Below are 6,933 nucleotides of genomic sequence, written 5' to 3'. Positions count from 1 at the left end.
AAATCAAGGGGAAAAATGTATTTGTTTCAGTCTGCCAGCAATTGAGAAAGAAGTAGAAAAAATCCACTACGCTTTTGATACTAAGATGAATGTAACATGGTAGATAATTTCAAATTTTAGGGAATTTAAGGATAGTTTAAAGTATCTTCCATGTCTTGCATAAGATTCTAATATAAGTTAAATTATTTCTTGGCCTTTTTTTGTTTCCCAGTGGCTTAATCAGTGGAGTTTCCACTTATTCTAATGGGTTATTCAGTGACTCGATAAATTTTCCTGACATGAGCATCTCTATTTTAATGTCATTCTTCTTCTCTCAGACCACTCCTAATCTCTCTTCCTCCTCAAACACTTTCCCATCACATTTTTCCTCCTGACTAAGAGAAAAGCAGAAGCCTCAACAATGCCTAGGTGCTGGCAGGTTGCAGAGGAGCTTTTTATACACAGCCTCGTCAGATAGATTGTCAGGTAGGACTGTTTGTAAATTCACAAAGATATTTCAGCTACTTTTACTAAAGACAGCTTTGTGTTGCCAATCAATAGATATTTCCCCCCCTATTGTAAGTAATACATATTCTATTCATCAAATGCTTTTGTTTTACAAATCCTAACAGCTTCTGAGCTGAAAGTATCTTAATTCAGCAAGCATTAAAATGCATCAAAATGCCACTGTGTATCAAGTTAAGCATCTATTTAAACACTTTGCTACACTGAGGCAAAAACTCAACAACATAACCTCAGTTAACGAAGAAAATCACTTGTGATATTTTGCGACAAATCAAAGAAGGAATTAAACCTGGTACCCTTTGCAATCTTGGGAGGCAGATGAAAACCTCCGTCCTCTTTTTGGCTTGCTGTATTGGCAAAGAACATATAAACTTCCTTGCTCAGAACAGGAAGCTAAGGAATGAAGCAAAGTATTGAAGTTATTGCTCCACTGAGCCACTTGAGTCCTTATCTACGGCCATATACGTTTGTATATGTGTTATACAAATACTGGGTATCTCTAACAAGCTTCTGCCATTCAAGAACATATATCTCAGATCACCAATTAGCAGAATTCAGTCACACTGGGAGCAAATTTGCACTGTATTTTAGGGAAGCTTGCATTTTCTCTTTCAAGTTGCCCTTTTAACTCATCAACAGACCATCTATTGCTTTAAAGCTCAAATCAACTCACCAACAAATTACTTGCTCATGATTTTGACCAATTATTTTTACAAGGCTGAGTATGCTATAAATACTGAGGAAGGAAGTGAATATTAAAGATTATATAATCCTAATATAAGTATTAGAAATTATATTGATCCTGGAACACCTTGCAAATGAAAGTTTAAACTTACAGTATTGTCGCAGGGTGACAACAGCAACAGAAAACAAGATGGTGCTGCATTTACAAACCAGAAACTAGCATTATTATCACTGTGCAGTTTTCAGTGAAACTTTGGGCAAAGCCCATGCACTTTAAGAGGTTGATGTGAGCACTGGGGATTAGCAAGGCTTGTACAGAAAAATAAAGACAACCCTGCGCAGGGGCAAGCAAATAGGGAAAAGAGGAGTCAGACTCTCACTCCTAGCTCCTTAATTTTGGTGTAACCATACACCTGCAGCACAGCACGGGGTGGGGAGTCTGTGATCCTGCGCTGGCTGGAACTTCAGAAGCTGCAGCAGCTCAGGTGGAAGCCTCAATTAAGAGCAGCTGCTTGGAATTTAGATGGCCTCTTCCCTCTGCAGCAGGGAAGTAGCTGTAGGCCAGAATACACAGCTGAGTAAAGAGAGTAAGAAGTAGAACAAGCAAGAATACAGACAGCCTGTGCACTAAACCATGTTTTTTGGGCAGATCTTCACATCAAAGTCCAGTTCTGCAAAGACAATGGCTGTCTGGGTTTCCTCATATTGAAGATCTGATAGAACACCTATGAAAATCACCATTCTTTGAATCAGAACCATAAAAAGAAAAAATATCCCAGTGAAATAGGGAAAATGCAATGGAAATTTGGTCTGACAACCTTTTAATATCATCACAGAGATTGTTAACTTTAATTTGCAAAAAGCTAACCTCAAGGGAGGAGCTGGGATGCTGCATTACTGTAACTGAGGGTGGGAGTTAAGTTGCATGTTTGTCACTAGTACTGCTTACTCAGCCTGGATTCACCTGTCCCTAGAGGTCAGACACATACTGCTTGCAAGACTTGCTTATTCCCTACCTTTGCCTCCCAGTTCTTCAGAATAGCAGGAATAAAAAGAGGATGTATCATCTTTGGAAGGAGGGTCAGGTCTCTCAGGAAGTATTTAAGGGGGTTGCTACGGCATGTAGGAAAAAAAAAATTAGGGAGGCCAAAGCTCAGTTTGAACTTAATTTGACAACTTTTGTAAAGAATAATGAAAAATGTTTTTACAAATATATTAATGGCAAAAGGGTAAGACCAACCTCTGTTCTCTACTGGATGCAGGAGGAAACTCGGTAACTGCAGATGAGGAGAAGGAAGAAGTGCTTAACATCTTCTTTACCTCAGTCTTTAGTGGGAAGACAGCTTGTCCTCAGGACAGCTGTCCTCCTGGGCTGGCAGATGGTGTCAGGGAGCAGAATGGTCCCCCTGTTATCCAGAAGGAGGCAATCAGACAGCTGAGCCACTTGGATGTTCATAAATCCATGGGCCCAGATGTGATCCCTCCCAGGGTGATGAGGGAGCTGGCAGATGAGCCTGCAAAGCCGCTCTCCATCATTTACCAACAGTCCTGGCTCACTGGTGAGGTTCCAGATGACTGGAAGCTGGCCAATGTGACACCCATCCACAGAAGAGCTGGAAGGAGGATCCTGGAGTGTTTAGCCTGGAGAAAAGGAGACTCAGAGGTGACCTTATTGCTTTCTACATTTTCCTGAAAGGTGGTTGCAGTCAGGTGGGGGTTGGTCTCTCTCTCCAAGCAACAACTGACAGAACGAGAGGACACAGTCTTAAACTGCGCCAAGGGAAATATAGGTAGGATATTAGGAAAAAGTTTTTTACAGAGTGATAAAGTACTGGAATGGTCTGCCCAGGGAGGTGGAGTTACCACCCCTGGATGTGTTTAAAAAAGACTGGATGTGGCACTTGATGCCATGGTTTAGTTGAGGTGTTAGGGCTGGGTTGGACTCCATCTTGAAGGTCTCTTCCAACCTAGTGGTTCTGTGATTCTGTGAACCCTCTGGATAGAAGTATCTTGGGGTTCATAGAGTTATTGTGAATAGATACTTCTGGATACAAATCTACAAAACTAGCTCTGTGGGATTAACCTGATGTCCATTTAGGTCTCACACTCAGGTTAGCCCAACAACAGGGCTGTAAGGCTTGGAAGACAAATGTAGCAGTAAAAAGAATCATGGAAGCATTTCAGACTTTAGATATTCTCTTGCAAATAAATTTTTCATAGTACGAAACCTGCAGGAGTACACTGTCACACTAACAGTACTCTCAGAAAATTAAAGCATATCAACTGCCACCTGGGGAATGAGACATACAGTCCATTTCCAGAAGCAAACAGAAAAAATTATTTTATACCCACTATTATGTGAAAGAAAATCCTGTATTTAAGATACAACTTTGAAGACAGAGAAAAGCAACACTAACACACAAAATTCCTTTAAGAATAATTTATCAGAATACAGATTGTATGTTCAACACTAATACAGTATATAATCCCTGTTAAATGTTCTATAGACACACTTGGAAACATACTGTGAATAAGACTTGAATAATCAAGAGGATTATTTAAAATATATATGTACACTTCAAAGGCTACTGTGCAGGAAGAACAGTTTCAGGGATTTCTGCATTCTACAGTAGAAGATAATTTTTGAAATTTCCAAGTAGTAATGTAAACTAATTTTTATTTTTAAAGAAAGTGCTTCTAGTATTACTACTGGGTTTTGAAAAATATTAAGTCTATTTTCTTTCCATTACATATAAAGCACTGAAGAATGAGTCTCCACATAAAAACCACCATCCAGCAGACCTCAGTAAGTCCACTTTATAAACAAGTCCTTGCTTTAATTTCATTTCATTTGGATAGTTCCTATGCAAATATACACATATCTAGAAGGTAACAGCCATAACATACTTGTATAGTGCTTCAAATGATACAACCAATATCAACAGAGACTTTGGTCAGAAGTGGCAGCTCATAAATATGTGCAATAGCTAATTTAATTTTAATACTGCTATTCTGGTCTGGCTTGCTCAGAGCCCCAAAAAGGAGTTTAGCATGCCAGTAGTTCTGTTTCGTGAAGCAATTTGGAAGAGAAAAGGTCTTTCATAATTGGGCAGAACATACAATTTTCTTATTAGTAATGTGAGAAGAAGTAATTTTTTCCTACTGAAACAGATTTTCAGTGTTTTAAAATTCACTCTAACATTATGCAATCATGCTCCTATACTACTACTAGAATTGAAAATGATCCTGCTCTTTTTTTTTGTGTTTCCTTGTATCAGCATGAACACTTATACGACCTGAAAAAGATTACTTATCTGATTAACTAATTTATACATTTCACTGTCCATGAATGTTGGTGACTGCCAAGTAAAGTCAAACCAATGGGGTGCACCAGTTATCTTTAGCATTAGCTTAAATGACTACTCAAAACTACTTCAGCTACATATCCAAGGTAGAATTCAGGCAAACAATTAATGCCAAATAAACAGATGTTATGATTGGTCAGGAGCACTTGATGACAAGACTTCCTCATGTAAAAGACAGCTTTAATCCTGCTCATAGTAAACAAAGAAAGCTTAAAATATTTGAAGTTCAAAAGGAATCAAATAAGTATGGGTTTTTTTGTTTTGCCTTTATGCACTGTTTTGAAAACTTATACTTTTGACCATTTTGTGTCTTTGGATTATTGTTCCTACAGCCCAGCATATCTCCAGGACAATAGAACTTTTTATGTGAAGATACATAAAGGATGTATCACAGCTGAATTCTTAAAACTACAGCAGTATTACACCTGAAACAATCCTCACTTGCCATCAGCATTTGTAATTTCACAGGTACTCTACCTACTTTTGGACATATTTGGAGAGGAAGCCCTTACCCACTTCCTACCATCCAGTTTTCTGTATCCTGTTTTTTTTTTCTAAGCTTTATTTCATTTTTACATAATAATGTCTTCTGACCAGAACAACCTCCATCAAATTATTTCATTACTTGAAAAGCTTGTGGCTTTTACCATTACTTCTTTAACTACCCGAAAGGAGGTTTACCCAGGTGGGGATTAGCCTCTTCTCCCAGGCAACCAGCAACAGAATGAGAAGACAGGGTCTTAAGCTGTGCAAGGGAAGTTCAGGTTGTACGTTAAGAGGAATTTTCACAGAAAAGGTGATTAAATATTGGAAGGGTCTGCCAAGGGAGGTGGTAGAGTCACCATCCCTGGAGATGTTTAAGGAAAGCCTGGATGGGCTCTGGTCTAGTTGACAAGGTTATGATCCTTCACAGGCTGGACTCAATGATTGTAGAAGTCTTTTCCAACATAACTGATTCAGTGATTCTGTGTGGGATCATCCATCAAGCTGCAGAGTAACAAACAAAAGAAAATAAGACAACAGAACACCACTACGACCTCCATGTCCACCCTATGCCTGGTTTTAAAGCAGACAGAGTGTAGCATATATACAGATGGGAAGCAGCCCCAGGCGAAGGCACACCAACCCTGCCCTGCTCCATTCACCCCTCCGTGAGTTTCTTCAGGGAGGGAAACTAAGGGAAACTTAGCCACAAATGATCAGAACTGTAACAATGAGGTTGGCTGGCTGGAGACCTGTGGCTGGTAACCAGGAGCTGTGAGCAAAGAGAGGGGGGAAACCAGTTGTGGAGTTAATGGGGGAATGGGAGGTACTGTGCTTGGAGAGCGGGGGTCAGATGAGAAAACTATGTAGGGCTGCAAATACATGAATGAAGAAAAAGGGATAATGTGGCAGGAGAGAGCAGGAAGACCAGGCTGACATGAATAAGTTGGACTGAAGAAGAAAGAGCTGTGGAGGAGAGAAAAGTGCTTGTCTGTACAAAAAATGTTATGATCTCCCTCCCACACTGGGTTTTGGAGTGGCCACGGTGTAACACACGCATGCTGTAACTTGTGCACGCACACTTGGTGTCACACACGAGCACATGGCATCACATGTACGGCACAACACACACACGTGCTGTAACACAGACGTGGCATTACACACACGGTGTAACAAATATGCACATGCCGTAACACACACGGGGTAACACGCACATGGCATAGGCCATGCACACGATGTAACACACATGGTGAAACATGCACACGGGGTGTAACACAGCCACACACACAGGGTAGCTGTATCACATGGCGTGACAGACACATGTGGTTAACAAATACGCACATGCCGTAACACACACACACACACAGGGTAACGCGCACGGCATAGCCCGTGTGCGCGGCGTTAACACACACGGTGAAACACGCACACGGCATAATGCCTGGACAGCGTAACACAGCCACACACACAGGGCAGCACACACGGTGTGATGGACACACATGGTTAACACACACACGGGGTAGCGCACACACACACGGGGTAGCGCACACACGCGCGGTTAACACACACACACACACACACACACACACACACACGCGCGGTTAACAGACACAGACAGATACACACACGCGGTTAACAGACAGACAGAGACACACGCACGGCGGAACACACACAGATCCCACCCGACACCCCGCGCATGCGCGCGCACGCGCAGGGCCGTGCCCGCCGCGGGCGCGCGCGGTGCAGTGTGGGAAGGAGGTGGCCCCGGCCCGGCGGAGCGCGGCGCTGAATCCTCCCGGCCGCTCACAGCACTGTGGAGCCGCTTCCCGCCCTGCCTCCCCTCCGGCCGCCGCCACCTCCTCCTCCTCCTCCACCCCACACACGCACCCTCCCCCCCGCC

At 42.2% G+C, this 6,933-nt stretch overlaps 1 long non-coding RNA gene across 1 annotated transcript in view; it reads right to left on the bottom strand.

Moving 5' to 3' along the window:
- Positions 1-3,613: 3,613 nt before the first annotated feature.
- The window catches only part of LOC121353428, a 3,783-nt gene continuing 463 nt past the window's right edge, over positions 3,614-6,933 (bottom strand). The window contains exon 2 of the long non-coding RNA XR_005955116.1: positions 3,614-5,540. This is a non-coding gene — a long non-coding RNA (uncharacterized LOC121353428). The remainder of the gene's footprint in view (positions 5,541-6,933) is intronic.

This window comes from Pyrgilauda ruficollis, unplaced genomic scaffold (genome assembly GCF_017590135.1).
Source record: "Pyrgilauda ruficollis isolate IOZ18807 unplaced genomic scaffold, ASM1759013v1 scaffold204, whole genome shotgun sequence".
Lineage (NCBI taxonomy): Eukaryota > Metazoa > Chordata > Aves > Passeriformes > Passeridae > Pyrgilauda > Pyrgilauda ruficollis.
This window is presented reverse-complemented; position numbering and strand designations above follow the sequence as displayed.